The sequence below is a fragment of the Protopterus annectens genome, chromosome 1.part1 (assembly GCF_019279795.1).
Source record: "Protopterus annectens isolate FY-2018-M chromosome 1.part1, PAN1.0, whole genome shotgun sequence".
Lineage (NCBI taxonomy): Eukaryota > Metazoa > Chordata > Ceratodontiformes > Protopteridae > Protopterus > Protopterus annectens.
The window spans coordinates 365,567,953-365,591,942 of record NC_056726.1 but is presented as its reverse complement, the minus strand read 5'-3'; the positions used below and the strand labels follow the sequence as shown (position 1 = coordinate 365,591,942).

At 43.1% G+C, this 23,990-nt stretch overlaps 1 protein-coding gene across 6 annotated transcripts in view; it reads left to right on the top strand.

Annotated features, from left to right (window-relative positions):
* Positions 1-23,990, top strand: part of RBFOX2 (RNA binding fox-1 homolog 2) — a 2,020,637-nt gene that overhangs the window by 75,805 nt on the left and 1,920,842 nt on the right. The window lies entirely within an intron of this gene.

Here is a 23,990-nt window from a genome sequence, read left to right as displayed (position 1 = left end):
CAACAAGCAAGGGGAACACATTCTTATCCTCTATGCAGGCAAGCAATGATTTTGTGGGAGACTGCTCTCAGTTTACAGCTCAGTCTTCAGGCAAGGTTTCTGCCAGGAGCACAGAACTCCTTAGCAGATGTGTTGAGCAGACAATTATGGATCCCCACGAGTGGAAATTGGATCCTCATGTATTTCAGAAATTGACAGTGTCATGGGGAACTCCAGACATAGATCTGTTCGCTTCTCCACTAAACCATCAGCTGCCAAAGTATTGCACAAAAAGGTTTCATCCCACAGCTTGGAAAGTGGATGCTCTTTCTTTCAATTGGAGCAATCTTCATGTGTATGCCTTTCCACCTCTGCCTCTCCTCCCAAAGGTACTTCTAAATGTCAGACAGGACAAGCCAAGGATGATTTTAATAGCTCCAGATTGGCCTCGACAGCACTGGTACCCATTACTGAGAAGTCTGGTACGGAAGCCTCCATGGCCTTTGCCTTAGATTCCACACCTGTTGTCACAGGAGGACAGCCATTTGCTCAATGTCAAACTTCACTCTCTTTACCTAACAGCCTGACATATTCTGTTTTGAACCATAGAGGGTCTCAACTTCCACAGCAAGTTTTGAATGTGATTTTGGAAGCTAGAAGGCCTAGTACAAGGAAAGTGTACGCAGATAAATGGAAGAGATTTTTATTTTGGAGTGCAGCAAAGGATTTTGATGTTTCTGAGCCTAATTTAAGTGTGGCTCTTCAATATCTTACTGAGTTACTGGACAAAGGTTTGTCTTCTCTTCTATTAAGGTTCATGCTGCAGCAATTTCAGCTCACTATTAATGTGACCCTCCATTGTTTTCTCATCCTTTGTTCAAGCAATTTCTTAGAGGGGCAAAGAATATAAGACCCCAATGAGAGCTCCTACTCCTGCTTGGGATCTCAATTTTGTGTTGGAGAAACTCACTCTACAACCTTTTGAGCCTGCAGCTACTTCTGAGTTGAAATATTTATCATGGAAGACTGCCTTTTGTTGGCCATTACCTCTGCAAGAAGGGTTTCTGAATTACAGGCCCTTATGGCGGTTGAGCCTTTCTTGATTTTCCATAAGGATAGGGTATCTTTACGTACTAATCCTTCCTTTATGCCTAAGGTGGTTTCTAGTGTGGCTTTAAACCAAACTATTCATTTGCCTACTTTTTATGCAAATCCCCAAAATAAAGGGGAAAAGATTTTGCACACTTTAGATGTACACAGGCAGTTGCGATATTATTTGGACAGAACTAAAGGGTTCAGGCAGTCTCAGCAGTTGTTTGTTTCTTTTGCTTTGAGTTCTCAGGGCAAGCCTGTGTCAAAACAAACTATTTCTAAGTGGATTGGGTTTTGCATTGCTTTCTGTTATTCCCATCATGGCAAGGAGATTCCAGCTGGGATTAGGCCTCATTCCACTAGGGCTACTGCCACTTCGACAGCCTTTTTGAGGGGAGTGGCAACCAAGGATATTTTGGAGGCAGCTACTTGGAGTTCAGTGCATACTTTCTCTAGGCATTATCACCTGTCACTTTACTCTAAATCCAGGGCTGGTTTTGCCACTGCTGTTTTGCAGGGCATTTTGGCAGCTCCTGCTTCCTTGTAGTTTGGCCATCCTCCCTTACCTCTGCTTTGGGATTCTACCCAAGTGTAAGGACTGCAGCAATGTGAGATGAAGAACATAGTACAGTTTTGTACCTACCATAAATGTAGATGTTCGAAGATCCACATTGCTGCAGTCCAATTTACCCTCCCTCCTTCCCCTCTGTAGTTAGAGGCGGTTGTGTGGGTTGGGTTGTAAATATTGTGTATATTGTATATATTGTACATATAATTAGTGCAAGGGTGGTTGGTTGTTTGTTTGCTGTCTTTTGGTTTTGACCTTTATGTTTAGGGTCTTCTGACATCTGGGGCAAGAAAAGACTGAGGATATGACGTCGGTCATGCGCATTTGTACCCTGACGTCCTGATGTCAGTCAAATGCACCATGACCGACGTCAGCCTTATACTTTGATATTCGGGCCGACCGAGGACAGCGGACTACCCAAGTGTAAGGACTGCAGCAATGTGGATCTTCGAACATCTACATTTATGGTAGGTACAAAACTGTACTTTCTAGTGGAGAGAAACAATTCATCTAAAATATTTCAGATGCTGTGATTATTCATAGCAAGGACAATAAATAGGGAGAAAAAGGACAGTGAAGTTGAGAATCTAATATAATCCATTGTTGTCCTTTAAGGTTCTGTAGAAAGTCCTCTCCAGAGTAAACCTTTCCTAGCCATTTGACTCAAATTTAACATCTGTGCAGTATTTGGAATACTGTTAAGGGTGCTAGTCACTTAAGGCAGCCACACATGTATAGAACAAATGATGTCTCTTAATCGGAATGGTTGCCTTGAATTGTATTGTATTTCACTGTTGCCATGTAAGCTGCCATGGCAGCAGCTTCTGGTATGGTCATTCTGTGACTAACTTTTTTGGGAGTAAGTAAAGCTTATGCTTACACGTTTTGAGGGATCTTTGCTCTTGTCCCTGAAATGAGTCATTATCTACGCAAATTCCTTTAATTTGCGAAGATGACCTCTAATTCTGTCCAGTGTTCTTTTCCAGGACCGAAGAGATGGAGGAAGATGGTGATTTGACACGTCTCTGAGCCTGCAGTAGCAGGAAGCTGGATCTGAGTGGTCCACATCACCAAGATCAAAGCAAAATTGTTGATCTGAAGGTTGTGCATATTTCAGCTCTCTGAGATGCAATTCATTTTATGCCTGAAGTGGTGTTTTTAAGGAAAACTCCAATTTAGAACTACAGTGTTTTTTTCTCACACTGTTTTTTGAGTTATTTTAACATCTCAAAATCTGACTGCTGCTTAAAGAATTTTAATATATTTATATATTTTCTGCAAAATGGCTATCAGTGGGGCTTGACATACCTGTGGTATCTTATTTTTCTTAAAGCCTTTCTCTTTTTTCCATAATCCATTTCAGGTCTGTTTTGAGTCATGCTAGACATAAGGAAGTATTGGTAAATTCTATTCCATTGATATGTATTGGGGTTAGTCTGTCACTGGCAGCCCACGGTAGTGCAGCAGTTAGGCTCTCCAATTGGATTCTCAGCAGGGGTGCATTCTGTGCAGAGTCTGCATGTCCTCCCTGCGGTGACATGGATTTCTTCTGCGTGCTCCGGTTTCCTCCCACAGTCCAAAAATACAGTAGGTGGATTGGACACTCTAAATTGGCCATAGATGTGAGTATGTGTGCGAGTGAGTAGTACGGATGAGCTACCACGGCAGGACTTGCCACCCAGTAGTGTAAACCTTGGCTCGAGATGGTTCACAGTTGAAATTGCACCTCGACCCCATGTGCAGAATAGGGGAAAGGGGATTGATGAATGGAGTCTCATTGCCATCTTGTGTCTTGTTTGTAGCAGGACTGCTGCTTTTATTTCTTGAATGGCTCTCCATTTGTGTGCATCTCAGGGCCTGTTTTATATTATACTGAGAAATTATACAGCTGCAACCAATACAGCTGCTAAATTGCAGGTCTTTGTTCAATGTATCTCTTTGTAGTCAAAGATGAATCGACAGCCCCTTCTCTCCTATATGTTGGTAAATGTGCTGGTACTTTTACAAGAATTACTAGAAAATATTTTCTGACTTTTCTAAATGTCAGACATCTTTGATACTAATGTGAAGTAATATAACCAGCAAACGAAGTTTTAAAGCTTAACATTTCAATACTGTGATACTGCTTTTGTAAATTTGTCAAGAGTTGACAACTGCCTCTGAACCACTGACCTAATTGCTCTGTTTTCCTATGAAAGGCCAAGGCTGCATTGGACGCAGCTGTGAATCTGTGTATGCTCTGCTTTGCTATGAAAGGCAAGGCTGCATTGGAAGCAGTTTTGAATTATTGAAAGTTCTCTTCCTCTTTGCAGTAAAGACAATGAGAAACAGTTTTACACCTCTGTCTTGTTTACAGCAGCCAGAGTTACTGACTACAAATTTGTCAGTGACAAGTCATGCAAGTGTAGACAAATTTCCTTTTGATACCAAAGTGAGGAACTGAAAGTTTTATCAAGTGTAAGCAGTTTGTTTGGAACCCAAGAGTTGAGTTAAACTGTAGGAGAAGGTGGACTTTAAGCTAAACTGTCTTCCCAGTTTCTTTCCTGACCCTAAAACTGAAGGGGAGGCTACATCATATTTTAATGTCCACAGACAACTCTGGTAGTACCTTGTGCAATGGTCTGCACTCTTGTAGGAGGAGGGGGTTAGATTCTGCCCTTCTGAGCTAATCCTTTCTGGTTAAAGGATTATTGTGCTTGCTTATTTGATCTGTTTCTTTCTGAAATTAGTGCACCTTGTTTGCTGTAGCATAGACTAGATTCAGGCATGCTGAATCTAGCTTTTTTTGTACAAGTTAAGCACTAATCAAGGCCATCTTTTTTTTGGAGAAGGTTCCCCTGCACCCTAGTGGCAGGAGTATGCGGTTAGAACTTGTCTGAAGACTGCTGGAACAGGGCTCAGTTTTGAGCTTTTTTATTGGGTAATTGGTTTAAATTAATTTGCTCACTTTTTGTTATATAAAAAAATTGCACTTTATTCATCTGCTTTTACTGCATGTGTTTCTTCCTACTTTATTGCATGTATTCTGCTGCATTTATTACTGCTCGTTAGTAGCCTGATTAAATTGTAACTGTTAATCTAATCCTTTGGTTGAAGCACTTGGGCTTCAGACCAGTTGTTTTACATTAAGAAGATTTGTGGTCTGCACTGTTGTGGCAGGACAGGTATCCTTCTAATTTGGGAGTTGCTGATTGAAGGCTTAGTGTCTGTTCTAAGAATGTATTAGTTCTGGTTTAAGCACTAGGGCTTCGGGCCAGTTATTTTACTTTAAGAAGGTGTGGTCTGCACTCTTGTGGGAGGAGAGGGTCGATTCTGCCCTTCTGAGTTTGGAGTTTTTAGTTAAAGGCTTATTGCGCCTGCTTATTTGAACTGTTCCTTTATGAAATAGGTATGTCTTGTTTGCTGTAGCATAGACTAAATTCAGACCTGCTGAATCTAGCTTTGTTTGTGTAACTTGAGCACTAGTCCAGACCATCTTTTTTTGGAGAACGTTCCCCTGTACCCTAGTGGCAGGAGTGTGCAGTTAGAACTTGTGTGATCGAAGACTGCTGGAATTGGGGATCAGTTTAGCTTTCTGTTGGTTAATTTGTTTAAATTGATTTGCTCATTTGCTACTTATTTTAAAAAAGTAAATAAATAAATAAAAATACACTTTATGCATCGCCGCTTAGCCACGGTTAAACTATTCCTGGCGCCATAAGTCTGCTCTTCACATTTTCCCTTAGAACTAGCCATGTTTTAGTTTTAGCGCACTGTTTCTTTTGAGCTCAGCAGTTCAGAACTCCTAAGCACTAAATAAGCTACAAATTACTACAGCACTCAACTTTCCTCACTTGTCTAGAGGAAAACCGTTTTTAGTAACTAATAAGTAAGCACCTATCCAGGCATGTCTGATGGTCAGCTCCAGGTGTTTTCTTCTGTCTACCTGATGAATCTGGGCATCTTGGGCAATGCAACAATTGTCTCATGTACACAGGCAACCCCCTCCTGCCACCCAGCACTACAACCTGAGAGATTCACTTGTATAGCCAAAGTGGAAGCAAAGCTCTCTTCACCCAAGACTGGACTAGACAGTCAAAAGGAGAAAGTAAACACTTGTACCACATCACACTCGTCACATAGTTCCTCAAAGCCTACACCACCAAAACACACACAGCAACACAAAACACACCAACTTTCGTGGAGGCTCTCCATAAAAATCTGCTCAGAGTCCTCCAAAGCAGAAACACAAGCAACCTCCAACCCTCCCAACACAAGCCAAATGAGACGCAGCCCACGAACTCAGTGTGCCCCTCAACCACAGCCCATAAGGCTAACATACCCAACACTAGTCATAGGTGATTCTATAGTCTGGCACACTGATGTTCCACTCACCAGGCTAAACAAGGAGAAAGTTACTGTCTGCTACTGGTTGGGTGCCAGGATCTGCGACAATGCACGCACTCTGGTCACTCCATAACAAGTACAAATATGACTTATTGTCCATGTTGGTGTGAATGACCTTAGCCGTACTTCTCTGGACTACATGAAGAAACATGGAGGAGCTGTCCAATCTTCTAACCCAGGCAGGTATGCAGGAATGATAACCACAGTATAAGGACAAAATGATCACCTTCCAACAATTGGCTAAATTTCTTGTCTCATTCTAAGGGGATCCCATATCTGTCTGCCTGCGATGACGTGATCTACAGACCACAATGCTTTACCAGAGATGGCCTGCACCTGTTGCCTCTGGGGTTCTGGTAACTGGCTAAGGCTCTTGCCACCTCTATAGTGATTTGTTAGGTAAGGTTCAAATGACAAATTCACTACCGTAACGAGTACAAGCAAGCAAACTCTGATGGTAATGCTACTCGGTGCTAGAAGTCTAAACCTTAAAATGCAGTCACTCGAGGCACTCCTTAAAATGGATAACATTGACATTTGTGCAGTGACAGAGACCTGGTTCAAGGCTCCAGAGCACTCCTCCATTACCCGCTTTTAATTCATACCACACCTTTCGGCCACCTAACCTGGACCGAAACACTAAAGGTGGAGGCGTGTCCATATTCATTAAGGATATCCACACCTCCAGGCTAGTTTTTCAGCATAGTGCATCTAAAGTTATCCAAGTGCAACTAACTCTGGCAAGACCGCAGTCCAAATTGTAACTTGCTACAGATCTCTCACCATGCCAGGGATTCTCCCTAATTTCTTGATGCACTGGAAAATATTGGGGCACTGGAAAATATTGGGGTGCAAGCCAACACCCTAATAATGGGTGATTTCAACCACCCCACCATTAACTGGGACACTACTCGTGTACCAACTCTTGCTCAACTTTTTCTGGAATTCATAAATTCCAATGCCTTGGATCAAGTTATCCACGCCCTCACCAGGGGAGCAATATCCTAGACCTGGTCATTACCAACATGGGCGACTGGTGTTCCACATCAGAGGTCAATTCCTCGGTCAGATCTGACCACAAGCTAATCAGCCTAGATATCCACATCCTGCCCCCACCCCCCGTTAGGGAAACCACCGTAAGAAATTTCTCCAAAGCTAACTTCATGCTTAAGACAAAAGTGGCAAGCTTCATGACACCCATGCAGACAAGACAATAGAGGTACAACTGCTGAATCCTACACAAATGCACTTTATAAGCACTTACGCGAGTGCATGGATTGTGCTATCCCTAACTGAAAACCACGATGGTATCCTCCAAAAAAAAAAAAAGAAGCCAATCTGGTGGTCCCCTGTCATAAACTCTACAACAGAAAGAAACTGTTGCAAAAAAGAGTAAAATTCCATGACTGGAAGAACTCCCTGGTCAGTCTCTGTAAGAATCTTAGATCCCTCGTAAAATCCTCCAAAGCTAGTTATGAAAACAAAATTGCCATTGATTCTAGGCATCCACAAAGCATTCTATAGCTATGTCAAGAATCTCAGTGGCAACACTCAGATTTCCTCTGAGTTGCAACACATTGGCACTAAATATACAGAACCAACTGATATTGTCAACATCCTGGCAGGTTCATTGCTAACTTTAACCCCCACCCCCTAAAGGTCTCCCCTTTATTCCAGAAGAATGCAAAGTTCCTGCAATGACTGCTGCACAGGTAGAAACCACACTCTCTAAAGCCAAGAACACAGCATCCATGGGACCTGACAACATCCCAGGCTGCGTTCTGCACAAACTACAGAATGAACTGGCACCACACCTAAGCACCATGTTCAATCATAGCCTCACCTCAGGCTTTGTGTCCACTGAATGGTGCACAGCGACAGTTATCCCACTCTGCAAAGGGGGAGCCATCACAGACCCCGGAGCTTCTGCCCCATTATCCTAACGAGCCTTGTCTGCAAGGCCATGGAACTTATAAGCAAAGACATTGGTCATCTCAAAACTGGATGCCACCCAGTTCGGGTTTGTAAAAGGCAGATCATGTCTCTTAAACCTGATTGACTTATTTGAAAACGGTCACCAAAGCCATAGATGAGGATAAGGTGGTTCGCACAGCCTATCTAGATCTCACCAAGGCTTGACACCATCCCCCACTCTGAAATTATAGATACTCACTAAACTAGGTATAAACCCCTATGTCACAAGATGGGTTGCCAACTGTCTCTGACAGAACCCACATTAAAAGTAGCAGACTCCAAATCCGACTTCAGATCAGTGACAAGTGGATTACCACAGGATTTAGTCCTGGGTCCTCTCCTGTTTGGTATCTACTTTTCTGAAGTACAGGCTAACGCAGAAGGTCTTTAGCTAACTTAAGTTCATAGATGACTGGAAACTAGGAGCCATAATTGAAACTCCTAATGATGTGGACATCTTACAAAAGGGCCTCACTGAGACAGATGCCTGTGGTTAAAGGCAGGGCCTCGAGCTCCATGCCAAAAAGTGCATCGTCATCCCCTTTGGTAAAAACTCTGTACCCATGAGCTACCGTATAGGTGGTAGTCTACTAACACCAAGTGTGATGAGAGACCTTGTTACACAGGTGGACAGTAGTCTCGCCTTCTTTGATAATCACATTGTTACAGTAGTCAGGAAATCCTTCTACGTGGCACACCACCAAACGTTTTCTCATCCAGGAAAAGAGGTCTTTGCTCCCCTGTACTTGTCACTCATTAGACCCATTAGAGTACAATGCCCCTTTTGGTATGTACCTCACGACATCTACAACAACTGGAAAGGCTGCAGAAATGCCTCACAAAACAAAACAGATGCCCTATGCAGACTGTTTCACAAAACTCCAGCTTTACTCAGTTGCATATCGCCTACTCAGAGGTGATCTCTGTCTAACATAGAGCCAAGTCAAATCCAGAGCTGTTGGGCAAGCTCCACTTAAATCCCAATCCCTCTGAGCTACACTCTAGGGACCTAAGCCTTGTCGCCACAGTAAACTGAACCTGCTGGAGGGATAGATTCATGGCCCAGAGACTTCCCATATTCTGGAACAAGCTACCTATCTATATCAAACAAAGCTCCTCATTAGCACTCTTCAAGAAAAATCTTGATTTGGATGGGAAATTGGAAATTCACCCTGGGGATCATCTCTGTGGCCCTGCTAGACAGGGGCACAGGGAAATAATTTTCTTGGGTAAGCCAGGGTACCTTTTTGGCTAGGTTTGTATAAGCCTTGGGGCCGATGGCATAGTGCCTACCCATGAACCTAATGAAGATTTTGGGCTGAATTGTTCACTTCCTTTTAAGCCAAGAAGGGCTAGCCTGTGTCAAAACTTAAGGCTATTATGGTTTGTTATGCTCTCCACAGCAAAACTTTTCTAGGTAGGCTCAGAGCTCACCTAATGGCATTGGCATCATCTGTGGCCTTTGGAAAGTATTGGATTCTAGAAAGCCAAACTTGGTCCGTTTTACGTATGTTTACAAGGCTTTAGAAGCTTGATTCTTTCTATAGGTCTAGTTCAGACTTTGCTAGAACCAGGTTCTTGAGACTCCTGGGCCCTTCTACCACCTTCCAAATGTAGTAAGCTAGGCTAAACTACACACAGCTAAGGCTACTGCAGCAGTGATAGATATGATGAACGTAGTGCAGATGTTCTTCGTGTTTCACTATTGCAGTCATCACATTTGGGTTATCTGCTTGCAGTATCCCTCAGTCAGCCTGATTATCAAAGTCTTGGGTCCTGTGTCTGTTGCTGTCGCATCTTCCATGACGTTGGGTAGTCAGAGGTATAAAGCATGCAGCAGACACCATTACATCTTTTTCTTGCCGTGCGGTAGAAGCAGTTTGCAAGTGCTGGTCGGCCGCCTCCTGAAATTTTCGTCGTTTCAGAACTGAAGTCTTCAACTAAAGCCAAGTACCCTGTTGGGGAAACTTTCTTGCTGTAAAAACGATGTCAGTGAAAGTCAGTTGCATTTCTTGTGGAAAGCAAATACCTCAAAGATTTTAGTTCGTACTGTATTCCTTGTCTAGGCCCTGACCACAATGTACCTCGCTGTCGGTTTTGTGCCTTTTAAACAGCGAACTATTCGGCGTCTGTATATTTACACATCTAAATATTTTGGTACCCGGTTCAATTATCTAGATGTCTTCGGTAAGCAATCAGACTACCGACTTTCCAAAAAAACACTAAGATAGAGAAGGCTGCCTAGGTCCAAAGCTGCCGACGACGCTTCTAAGCTAGTCGCCAGTACTCAGTGAGGTGCTTTCGCAGCCCCTGATACCCACTATTTAAGATTCACAGGCCTCTACTGAGACCCATTCGGAGTCCGGTATGCCGCAAGATGCTTCAACTGTGGAACCTGCGGATGTCTCTACCTTGGGTGGGTCCAGAGCTGCTGTGCAGGCACCGGCTTCTGAGGGTGTATTCAGGCCTACTGACTTGCATATTAAACCAACCCCATCTTCTTCAAGGCCTAAAACTCGAACCATGCCTAAGTAACTGATGCCCAGACTGCATGGTCAGGCCTTTATGCCTAAAACAACAAACAAGAATAGCTGAAGACCTTATTACTTCAATCAGGGGAAGCCAACCTTCCCCCTCTGAGACCTAGGATTGCATTTGCCTATGATACTTCTGATCAGGATTCTGAAATTTTTGCATCCTTTGACCAGGATTTACCCTTATCTACCTATGAGGATTCTGATGCAGAGGACTCTATTCCCGCTGCTTTCTCTCCAGGGGATTTCTCTTTTGGTGAAACTTTACATGCTCTTAGGGAGCATTTCTGCTTGGAAAGCCAGGATTACTCAGATTCTAAAAAGAGGCTTAGGGATTTCGTACTCCTTCCCCAACACAGGCCTTTAGCTGTCTCCCCTGTACTGGACATTGTCTATGGTGTTTTTTCGGAATCTAGCTTGGCCCTTGATTCTTTACCTCCTGCTCCCAGAAAACCTGATAGATATTAGTGTTCCTGACTCTCAAGTTCCTTTTTAAAAATCCTACTGCGGATCCCGAGACAATTTCACAGGCACCCAAGGGCATTAAGGGTACTACTGCCAAAAATCCTACCCCTTCTGATAGAGATTTCAGGGCGCTGGGTAGATGGGGTAAGAAGGTATACACTACTGCAACCTTGGCCATTAGGGCGTTAAACTGCCAGTTTCATATGTTGAAGTATCAGCAGCATATTATTGGACTGCTTAAACAGAAAATGATGATTCCTGGCTGTACTTAAAATAAGGATTTACAGGTTTTTATGCATTCTGCTGAACAAGTTGGAAAACCTACTTTGCAATGTAGTTTTGATTCACTTTACTAGCGGTATCTTGGAGGGCTGCTGTCATTGGGTGTGTACTTAGAAGGCATGCTTGGCTTAAGGAGCAATCTTTGCCAGATCTTGTTAAAACTAAATTGCTGGATGCTCCCTTAAATCAGGACCGCTTGTTTGACAACAAAGCAGTGGTAGTGCTGAAAGATGGAAGAAAAAGCTAAATCTATGATACTGTTAAGTTTTCCTACAGGTACAGCCTCCAAGATTTTATAAGGCATTGTCCTTCTAAGAATTGGTCCTTTCCTGCCTCTTCCAGGCCTTCAGTCGAAACCTAGAACCAGCAGAACACCCATGCTTCAGTCCCAAGGTATGCACCGAACTAAGCAGTGGGGGGGCTCCCACTTCCAAATCGGGGAGTAGTAAGACTCCCCCCTATGGTAAACTGTCTCAATGACTTAACTTTAAAACTTCCAAGCCCTTCTCAACTGACTGCTCCTCTAGGGAGAAAGATTGCTCTGCAAACGACAAACTGGGAACTAATTACCCAAGACATGCAGACTTCCTTCCACACGTTGCCAACCCCAAACGGTTGGCCAGATCTACCCCCAAATCAGTGATATCATATCCTGGACGTTTCTATCCTAAACACCTTTTTGGTGATGCCAGCTCTTCACCGGTTGCTTCGTATGCTAGGCAAGGATGCCTGGTTGGCAACACTGGATTTAAAGGAAGCCTACCTGCACGTCCCAATAAGGGAGTCTTGCAGAAGGTACCTATGCTTCAAAGCAGGCTACACGCACTATCTGTTCTCTGCACTGCCCTTTAACTTAACTACTGCACCAAGTGTATTTGCAAAGTGCCTAGCTCCAGTCATTGCATTTTGCAGGCAAAGAAATATTCAAATATATCCATACCTGGATGATTGTCTAATTCAGGCAGAAAGCCAGGACATGCATTTTGAATCATCTGGCGTTTGTACACAAGGTGCTAACTTGTCTGGGCTACACCATAAACGAAAAATCACAGCTTGTACCCTGTCAACAAATGATATTCCTGGGAGCAAGCTTAAACACAAGTTCCCAGATGGCTTTCCTTATGCCAGAGAAACTAATTCATTTGACAGCTTACTTCAAACTAATGGCCACAAAAACCCTGCTATCTGCAAGACAAATACTGCAAGCCTTGGGGTTCATGGCCTCCTGCATTCTCCTAATTCCATATGCAAGACTGCATATGAGGAAACTACAATGGTATCTAAAAAGCCTATGGTGTCAACATTCTAAGGATCTAGAAGCAATTTCTATTATACCTTGCCTACGGTTAGAATTGCTTTGGTGGGCAGCGGCCTGCCACCAAAACAAGGGACTACCATTCACTCTACCCCCTGCCGCTCAAACCCTAACAGACTCATCAGATTATGCATGTGGGGGGCTCACCTGACAGGGAAGTGCATTCAGGGCAAATGTCACCCAAGTCAAATGCACCTGCATATAAATCAAAAAGAAATGTTAGCTGTACAAAATGCTCTGACAGCCTTCAATGACCACATTCTTCCAGGACAATTAATGGTAAGGACGGACAGCACCACTGTTTTATGTGGTACATGGACAAGTGGGGGGGGGGGCATTCATACCCCCTCTGTAGACTAGCCATGGCTCTGTGGAACACAGCTTTAAGCTACCAAGTGCATTCACAGTCTCAATTCCTGCCAGGAAAGCTAAATACACTGGCTGACGAACTAAGCAGAAATCTCATGGACCCACACGAGTGGAAACTGGAACCAAAGACTTTCAACATGTTGATAAACAAATGGGGGAGCCCAGATATAGACCTGTTTGCCTTCCCCCAGAAATACCAGTTGGACAAATTCTGCACAAGGACTCCCCACAAACAAACTTGGAAAGTGGATGCCTTGTCCTTCACCTGGAAAAATCTATCACTTTATGCCTTTCCTCCTCCTCTCCAAAGTACTACTAAAGATCAAACAGGACAAACCAAGGAAATTACTGATTGCAGCAGACTGGCCATGCCAACACTGGGTACCCCCTCTTGTGCAGTATCACTGCTGGCACCATGGCACCTGCCTCAGACCTCTATCTTGCTGTCCCAGCAGGAGGGCCAGATTCTGGATCCTCTACTTCAAACACTTTAACCTGGCAGTCTGGCTAATTGCTTGACCTCTACGTCATCATACCTCAGTAAACAAGTGTGTCATTTTGGAGGCAAGGAAGCCTAGTACTAGAAAATCTTATGCTGAAAAACGGAAAATATTCTGTTCCTGGAACCACAGTCTAGGGATGGGCACAGCAGCGCTCAACTTGCTTCAGATTCTTCAATACTTAACTGAGATGCTTCACAAGGGCCTTTTCCTCCATCAAAATTCATGCCTCAGCCATTTCAGCTCACTACAACACAGAATCACCCCTCTTCTCTCCTCCACTGCTCAAGCAGTTTCTCAGAGGGCCCAAAAACTTAAGACCATCCAGTAGAGCCCCTACTCCAGCCTGGGACATTAACTTCGTATTGGAAAAACTCACTCTACCTCCTTTTGAGACTGCTGAAAGTGCAGAGTTAAAATTCCTTTCTTGGAAAACAGCCTTCCTTTTTAGCAATCACTTCAGCTAGAAGGGTATCCGAATTACAGGCCCTTATGGCAGTGGAGCCTTTCATCATCTTTCATGCAGACAAGGTGTCCCTTGGGACCAACCCCTCCATGCCCAAGGTGGTATCCAGTGTGGCTCTTAATCAGTCCGTTCATTTGCCAACCTTCTTTCCTAAGCCACAGAACAAAGGGGAACGGATACTGCACTCCTTAGATGTGCACAGACAACTTGGATTTTACTTGGACAGGACTAAACCTCAAAGGTAATCTGAGCAATTGCTGGTGGCATTTGCTGCAGGGGCAGAGAAGGCCATTTGCAAAGGAAACAATTTCTAAATGGATAGCCCATTGCATTAATTTCTGCTGTAAGCACCATGGAATCTACCTCTACAGCCCTTTTAAGAGGTGTCCCTACCAGGAGCATCTTGGAAGCTGCTACCTGGAGGTTCTGTACATTATTTCACCAAGCATTACCATTTGCCTTTTTTCTCAAAATCCAGAGCTGGTTTTGCGACTGCAGTCTTGCAGGGACTTGCAGCTGGTCCTAATGCTGTCTAAATTCCTCCTCCCATCCTTAGCTTTGGGAATCTACCCAAATGTGATGACTGCAACAGTGAAACACGAAGAACATAGTACAGGTGTGTACACTTACCATAAATGTAGATGTTGGTGTATTCACTGTTGCAGTTCTGGTTACCCTCCCTCCAGCCCCCTGACTTCTTTTGGCTATACCTCTATTCTCTTTTACTATGCTTAAAAGCTTTTTGGTATATTTGCTTTTTTGTTGGAGGTATATCCTTGCATATTTATATTTAATTGCTTCCTGTTAGGGGGGAGCCTGACATCTGGGGCAAGAAAAACTGATGCAATGGCGTCAGCTGCATTTTATACCCCTGACTACCTGATGTCATGGAAGATGAGACAGCAACTGGCGCAGGACCCAAGACTTTGATAATCCGGCCGACTGAGGGCTACTTGCAAGCAGATAACCCAAATGTGGTGATTGCAACAGTGAATACACTCTACCATCTACATTTATGGTAAGTGTACACAACTGTACTTTGGCTACTGCAGCAGTAATCATTTTACACAATCTGTCCCTCCACTCCCTTGTGTTTTTGCCTTGTGTTTTTGCCAGGGTGTTGACATTTTTCTTTGTTCTTGCACGGTCTTTTCATGGCTGGCTTATTACCTTTCTGTATTGATAAAAGCTCTGAAAGGCTTTGCACCCAAACTTGTCATTAGTTGGCTCAACTTGAGCTGACTGACATTTTAGTTGAGTGGAAGGTGCCATAAAGCATTGAAAGCTGGCTGCCTGTTCTATCCCCTGCAGGATATAACCCATATAGCTAAGGCTACTGTTGCAGTGATTAAAGTAACCTCTGCTACTTCAGTTTACTCACACAAATGTGTTTTTTCAACCTGGGCTGTGTGCATAACTTGCATCTGCTTTCAGACCCTGTTTATATAGGTTCATAGGTTCATACTAGGCTATCTGCCCTAGGGCATTTATAAGCCTAGCCAGAGTATGTTTGGCTTTCGCCACCCATTTTAAATTTTGCTATGCCCTTTTTTGAGGTTAGTATACTGAGCCTCTAACAGTGACACAGAAGTGATAACCCGACGTAAACCTACGATCTCCCATCCACTCAAGATTCCTCTTGAAGAGAGTCAATGAGGGACTCTGCCTAACCTGGACTGGGATTTTGCCTAACCTGGACTGGGATTTTATTCCAGAGTGAAGGGAGCCTCTGGGTTATGAATCTGTCCCTTCAGCATGTCCTATTTATTTCAGTGCTGAGGTTCAAGTCTCTCGAGCGTGTAGCTCGATGGGATTTGGATTTTTTGAGGTGCAGCATGTCCCTTAATTCCAGGTTGGACATGGCTTTATACGTCGGGTACAGGTCGCCTCCAAGCAGGCGGTATGCCACTGAGTAGAGCTAGAGTTTCTTTAACCAGGCAGCATATGGTATCTGTTTGAGCCCTTTGATCCTCTTGGTGAGGTACTTTTGGGGTCTTTCCAGTTGCTGCAGGTGTTTGGTAAGGTACATCCCAAAAGGGGCATTGTACTCTATTATGGGCCTGATGAGGGATGAGTAAAGAGGCACGATGACCTCCCCTAATCTAGATGTGAATCCCTTCATGATTAGGTGGGCTATATAAAATGTTTTCCTAACCACATTGGCCACGTGGTTGTCAAATGAGAGATTGCTATCAACTTGGGTCCCCAGGTCCCTAATTACTTCTGTACTTAATGGATTACCACCTATGTGGTAATTTGTGGGCACTTTGTTTTTGCCAAAGGGGATGACTATACACTTTTTGGCGTTTAGCTTGAGGCCATGACTCTGGCACCAGTTGTCTGTTTCTATGAGGCCCTTTTGGAGGATGCTTTTGTCGGCTGGAGAGTTGATTATGGCGCCCAGTTTGCAGTCATCTGTGAACTTGGTCAGCCACAGTCCTGTGTTGGCCTGTACCTCCAAGAAATATATACCGAACAAGAGAGGTCCCAGGACTGAGCCTTGTGGGACGCCACTTGTAACTGGTTTGGAGTCCGACATGGCTCCAGCAATTCTAACCATGTGGGTTCTGTCCTTGAGCCAGTTTGCAACCCATCTAGTGACATAGGGGTTTATATTTAAGCTGGTGAGCTTATCTATAATGCCCGAGTGGGGTATTGAATCGAAGGCTTTTGCGAGGTCCGGGTAGGCTCTGTGGACCCACCTTCCCTTCGTCAATGGCCTTGGTGACTTTCAAAGAAGTCGACCAGGTTTAAGAGGCAGGATCTGCCCTTAAAGCCTAACTGGGTAGGATCCAGTGTCTGTAGGTCCCCAATATCTTTATTTGAGGTCCATGATGATCCTTTCCATAGCTTTGCAGACCAAGCTAGTCAGGCTTATGGGGCGATAGTTTCCAGGGTCCGTTGAGGTACCACCTTTGTGGAGAGGGACCACTGTTGCTGTACGCCACTCTTTGGGTACATATCCTGTAGTAAGGCTGAGATTGAACAGTAGTTTTATGTTTGGGTTTAGCTCTTCTTGGAGTTCATGTAGGACGCAGCCCGGGACACTGTCTGGTCCCATTGATGCTGTGTTTTTTGCTTTGGAGAGGGTGGCTCTTACCTGAGTATCTGAGATGTCAGGGGGGCAGCACTCTGCTGGGATAGATATTTGCCCTTTTGGTGGGGAGGGAGTTTGCGCTGAACCTGTCAGCTAGGATGTTGGCAGTCTGTGGGTTTGGTGTATTTTTTGCCATTTTGGACTAATTCTGAGCATATCTGGGAATTCCCACCCAGGTTCCTAACATAACTAAAGAAAGCCTTGTGATTTATCCTTAGTGTCCTGTGCAATTTTTCTCTCTAAGCTGGCCTTGGACGATTTTGAGTGCCCTTAGTTTTTTGCTAATACTGATCAAAGATGCCTTCCCTTTTTGGGATTTTGCTCTATCATGTAGTAGCTTCCTCCTCCTATTGTATAGTTTGTTTATGGCTGGGGTCCACCAGACAGGACATCTGCCTTTGGAGGATTGGGTCTTGGTTTTATTTGGGATTGCATGATCCATGCATTCCTGCAGGTGTTCATAGAATGCATTTATAAAGGATTTTGCGGTCTGGGCCATATTTTCCACAGGCCCGGGGGCTTTGAAGGATTCCACCTCTGTTTTGAGGAGTGTGAAATTTGCTTTAGAGAAGCTTTTCACTGTGGTTTTCTGGGCAGGGGGTGGGGTCTGGATGTGAATATCCAGTGAGATCAGTTTATGGTCTGATCTTACCAGTGAGGGATACACTTCTGGTCTGGAGCATAGAGTCCCCATGTTGGTGGTGATCAGGTCCAGTATGTTTTCCCCTCTTGTGGGAGTGTAACAAGTTGTTCCATAGCATTTGAGTTTATGAATTCTAGGAACCTTTGGGATAGGGTGTTGGAGCTAGAGTAATGCTCCCAGTCTGTTTGGGTAGTTGAAGTCGCCCAATATAATGGTGTTTGGAGAGACCTTCATATTTTCCAGTGTTCTCAGGAAGGCCGAGTGTGGTTCCTGTGTTTGGGAGGGTGGTCTGTAGCAGGCTATAAACTGGAAGGCAGTTTTACCCACAGTTACTTGCACATGGATAGTCTCTGATGCTTCGTGCTTTGCCACCAACCTGGAGGTGTGGGTATCTTTGAATATCGATACTCTCCCTCCTTTTGTGGTTTGGTCCACGTTTTGGGGCCGAAAAGCATGGTATGAGGTATAACCTGGTAGTGCTGGGGTGCTCTCCGGAGCCCTGAACCAGGTTTCTGTTACTACACCGATATCTATGCTCTCCATGCTAAGGAGAGTTTTGAGTGCTTGCATCTTGAGGTTTAGACTTCTGGCGTTGAGTAGCATTACTCTGTTTCTTATCCCTTGTGATACCTATGGAGGTGGGTTTGTCTTTTGAGCCTTGCCTAAAAAAGGCACTAGGGGGGGTAGCAAGAGCCTTTGCCAATATCCGAAAGCCCAGGGGTGACGGGTGCAAGCAGTCCCTAGCAAAGCATCATGGCTTGTCGAGCATATCATCCCAGGCTGACTGGCATTGGATCCCCTTTGAATGACACCAGTATCTAAGCCAATTGTTGAAATTGATCATCTTGTCTTCATATTGTGGCATCATTCTTGGTGAGGGTAAAAAGGGTTCTACTCAAGGTCCGGGTCATACCAGCCTGGGCTACATGCTCAGAGCTCCTCTGTCTCTTCATGTAGTCCAGGGAGGTACATCTCAGGTCATTCACACCAGCATGGACAATGGAGTCATATTTGTACTTGCCTTGGAGTGACCTGAGTGCTTGTGTTATGTGGTGGATCCTAGCGCCCAACAGGCTGCTCACCATGACCACCACCTTGTTCAGCCTGGTGAGCGGGACGTCAGTGTGCCTGACGATAGTCGCCTATTACAAGTGTATCAGGTGTGTTTAGCCTTAAGGGCTGTGACTGTTCGGCACACTGGCTTTGTGAGTTGTGTTGTACGTGTTTTGTTTTGGGGTAGCGGTTGCTTGGGTGTCTGCTTTGGATGTCTCTGCTGCTTAGACAGAGCTTTATTTAGAGCCTCCGAGTATGTTTTTGTGTGATTATGTGTTTGATTTGCTGTCGTGGTAGGTCTATGAGACTGGAATTGTAGTGAATGTGGTTTCCTTCTCCTGACTGGTTATGCCAGTACTGAGTTGAGAGAGCTTAGCCTCCAGTTTGGCTATATGGTTGCATCTCTCATGTGTTGGAATTTGTTGGGAGGAGGAGAGGATTGTCTGTATACATGAGGCAGTTGTAACATTGCCTCAAGATTCCCATGTTCACCAGCTGGACCGGAGAGGAGATTGACAACTGACCTTTGGACATGCTAGAATAATATTGGGAATTCCTTTATAATTGAAAACAAGGGCCAATGGGGAGTGAGGGTGCAGTGCTTTTAATTTTTAGTGCTGACTTATATAATTGCTTTAGTGAGCAAGTGCCAGGTAACTTAAATGCAAAAACGACACCGTAACTTTCTTTCAAGTGAAACAAGGAAATGTACAGTAAGCAATGCAGATATCACTAGGGATCCACAGAAGCGCTGAGAAGCCGCGTTTTAGGTGGAATTAGCATTCCAGGGAAATAACAAACAACAAGCATACAAACAAAGCTAGATTCAGCAGGCCTGGATCTAGTCTATGCTACAGCAAACAAGGTGTACCAATTTCAGTAAGAAACAGTTCAAATATGCAGGCACTATAAACCTTTAACCAGAAATTCCCGGCTCAGAAGGGCAGAGTTCAGCTTCTCCTCCCACAAGAGTGCAGACCACGAACCTTCTTAATGTAAAATAACTGGCCTGAAGCCCAAGTTTATATGGTCAAATGTTTCTAAAACTTTACTACGATTTAATTTCTAGTCTACATTTTGGTGCCTTGTTTATCTTAATGCCGGGCAATAATTTTATTATGCGTCTGCAGAGCCTTCCTTTTAAGATGCTTTACTACTGAGCCATCCTGCTAGGAAGCATGTTCTGTGGTATTTTTTGCTTCATTAAGGCAAAACTACCTTTCTGCATTTGAACTAGCTGCTTGTGAAATTTTTATCAAGGAAGGCCCTGTTCTTGGTGAATGAAGTCTGTCTGCAGACTTACAGGCCTTGTCTCGATCTGCACAAAGTTGTTTGTTTAACTTATCCCAACTGATAGAATTAGGTGGACTGCTTTGTAATAGCTGCAGAATGTCTCCTATTTCCATTTATGCACTTGAAACCAGAAAGTAAAAAGGTCTCTCACAAACCCAATTGGTGAAAACTACAAGAAAAATCTAGCCAAGCTAGGGTTTTCACTGTGTGAAACCTTTAAGCCGCCTACAATAGAGGCCCATTGGATACTTGCAAGTGACCCCCTTAAGGACTTCCAAGTGTTCTGGCTGTATGGCTTTTGAATGTCCTTTTATAAAGGAAAAGTAAAAACTTAAGTCTGTGGATGCGTTCAGGCCAATAAAGCCAAATTGGCTAGAATGTGTCCAGAAAGACTTAGAAGTAAAAAAAAATCAAGGACATCAAAGTGTTTCTGCTATGAATTTTGAATGCCCTTAAGGGAGCATTTGCCTATATATCATGAGCATTTATGTAGTTGACTTGAAATCCACTTCAGCTAAAACCATCTGTTGAATGTAGCATAAACAGAAATCGCTGACTAGTACAAACCCTTTAGTAATTTGGCACTTTTGTCTCAAATCTGACAGCACTTCAGAATAAAACCAAGGCAATTTATATACCTATTAAATACAGAAAGTGCTTAAATCGGCAGATGGGCTGATTTTTGTCAACTTTGTTGTGTGTATTGGGGACTGCTTTGAAATGTTTTACTGTGTGTGCTGTCCCTTGTCTTTGTAAAGATCTAGGGAACGCATTCTTTTTATAGTGTTTTGCACTACCCAATCAAAGGGGGTCCTATTTAAATGGGCTGCTCAAGTTGACGTGGGCAGAATGAACATTCACATCACAAAGTTGCAGAGACTTGGTTTATTTTATAAATTTACATGCTTAAACTAATTTTTAGTGTAATTTTCATTAGGTGTAACAGTAGCTGACTAATAGCCCAACACTCGTGTTTTTTTTCTCTCAAGGAAAAATGTATGGAAATGGAATCTTTAAACTAATTGCATTCCTTAACCTATTTAGATCCTCTAGTACATACAAGTTTTTAAAGTACATTTTTGAAACTGGATAGAAGACCATTGTCCCAATTCTGTTACTGTCTGAGCTTTTAAAGATTGACAGTAATGAAGGAGTTAAGCTTTAGTATGCCCTTGTCACTTTGGACATGCTTTTATACAGAAGAAGGAAAAATGATTGGAACTGGGAGAGTATTATGATGATAATGTGGACTTAAAGTAGAAGGAAAAGGCATTCCTGGAGAGAAGGTGGAGAAAGAAAAGTCACGTGCCATTAAAAATTAAGTGACAAAATGGAGTTCTTTACATTTGCACTCTGGATTAACCTGACTATATACATACACTAGTAATTATATGAGCATTTGTGGTGAGACACATGTATGTCTGAAAAGGTAATGGAAAGTATTGCAACCAATGGTTTTTAATGAGCTAGAGGAACATTTTAGCTTAAGACAAATTACCTTCATTTGCAAATTATGCTTGTCCTGTATGTTCATTAGTCATTGTCACTAAGAAGAGCGGTGTTTAATTCAGAGAAGACAGAACAAGCTACTTCAGAATAGGGATTCACTGTACTTGATCCAGAAGTATAGTAGTTTTCTGCCAAAACCCTGTTTGGTGACTGAAATTCCTTTTAGTTACATTGTTAAGAAATTGGCTTGACAGGAAAAAGTAGCATTTTCAGGAGAAAAGACAATCTTTTAATGAAAACCATGAAGTCTAGATACGGGGTTGACTCTCTTGACAAGTTGTGATGGAGCAGTCAAAGCTGGATAAGGCATTTTACGCTATTTCTGTTTTACCAGGCTTAAATTAGCACATACCCAGTTAAAGTACCAAAGTATGGTGTGTATGTAGTATGTAGGGATTAATGATTTGAAGTCAATGTTTTTTGAAGGTATACACTTTATGTTGGATATAGTTGAGTGTTTGGAATAAGTCCAGAATATTTTGAGTGAAATAATTCCATCTCCTTCTTGGAATGAATTATATGTATAGTAAGGCAAAAATGTATGTGTAGTTGAGGGAACTTTCCCAACGTACAGTTAAGATACTGGGAGGAAAGTTTTTGTGGCTGCAGGATATTTTCACAGGAAAATATGCGTATAAATATGATGCAAGTTTTATGGTGAGTAAAATTATTTCATAGATTGGATGTTTTTTAGAAAAAAAAAAGGCACCAAGCTAGGGGCTTGTAGAAAGTTAATGGAACCTATAAAATTTTTCTGTGTTTGGGAAACAAATTTAACTGCCAAAAACCGGTATAGAAAACGTGTTTATGGAAACTTGGATTTCTTCTAGTTTCTATTTGAAAGATTTTAAGAGTGAATGTTTGTCAGAATACTAGAGGGGGTGGAATAGCTCTGGGTGCAAAATTGTTGACTTGGTTTCATAGATACACAAACTTCATTGTTCAAATCCTTAATGGGTCCTTGAGCATTATCGTTCTTGCATATCTTTCAACATATATGGACAGTAGTATTCACTAGCATTACTTGAAGAATCCAGGAGATTTTATCAGCAAAAAAGGTGAAATTGTTCCTTCTGGGGATTTTAATTCAAAAACTTGAATGGAACTCACTGAATGGCAGCTCATATTTTGACAGGGAATTTGTAAACGGCATAAGTTGTCATGGGAAGATTCAACCAGTTTAATATCAGGGCCAATAATGTATTGGATCTTGGTCACTAATGTCCCTGAAAGTGTTTACTCTGATCGTGCCCCCCCTCCCCCCAGTGAACAGCTGATCATAGTTGTATAAAATTTTGATCTGATGCTGTCCTTTTAATTCTTCCTCACCTCTGGGTCTCTGTTAGATCTGATCTGGCTCAGCTGCGTTTTCTTGACTTTTGAGCCCAAATTTTGAGCTCCTCCCCTTTCCATAATGCACTACTCTGTCCCTATCTCCTCTGATTTTGTTGGCCTCCAGCATGGTCAGGCGGAGGATTTCAAGCTCTGGTTATCAGAAGATTTGTGTTCAAAAAAATTGCCTATTTTCAGTTTTGAAACTTCCTCGTTTAACACTCTACTCCCTCAGTATGTCCTAGCAGCTGGAATCCTCATTTCCTGTCTCTTTGTATCCTTAATATTAGCTAGCATTTTTGGCAATCTGTGTGGTGCTTCATCTGTTACTTTTTAAGGGTTAGGATTTTTGCTTCTACTGTCCTCCCTTTTCACGTAATAATGAATGCCTCCAGTGGTTGACTAAACCCTTGTTTTTTAGATTTATGGTACTATAAGGGGCATTTTTTCTTCTGGAAGCTGCGAGATGTGTGGCCATTTCTTTTTCCTTTCCACTTCTCACATTCCAGTTTTTGGCCTCATAATTTGGTTGGGTTCCTGAAGTTTAGTATTTTAGTTAATGCGTTAACTTTACAGAGTTCACTGTGTCTTGGAGGGCTAACATGTTTAATGTGCCACTAGGTACAGTTTTTTAAATCTCCAAAGTCTTTTGTGCATCTAATACTGTGACAGAAACTTTCCGTGGTACTGTGACTTGAGAATGGGGAAAGTTCATAATCTCAATAGCGTTTTAGGTCTTTGATTCTTTGTTAGCCGGCAGGGCTTTTGCGGCACATGCAATGTGTTCAGCTATGATTCTTACTGCATTTTGTATGGAAGTATATATCTGACAGCTTGGATTGGGGCACCCCCCCCGTTTAAAAAAAAAAAAGTGCATGTTGAATCCAGTTCCTTGGATCTGTATGTCTTGGGGTCTCCCTCAGATCCCAAGTACGTTGCAGATCTGACAGGCTCAGTCCCGTGCTGTTTCCAATGGTCGTCAAATCATCCTAGGCCTTGGGTCCGATTTGACTGCAACTTTTACTGCAGGGTAGAGAATATAAAAGGTTTGTTTTCACTTGGCTGCGTTGTCTTGTAACCTCTTTGCTCATAAAAAAAAAAAAATCTGTGAATTCTGGGCAAGTCTATTTTTT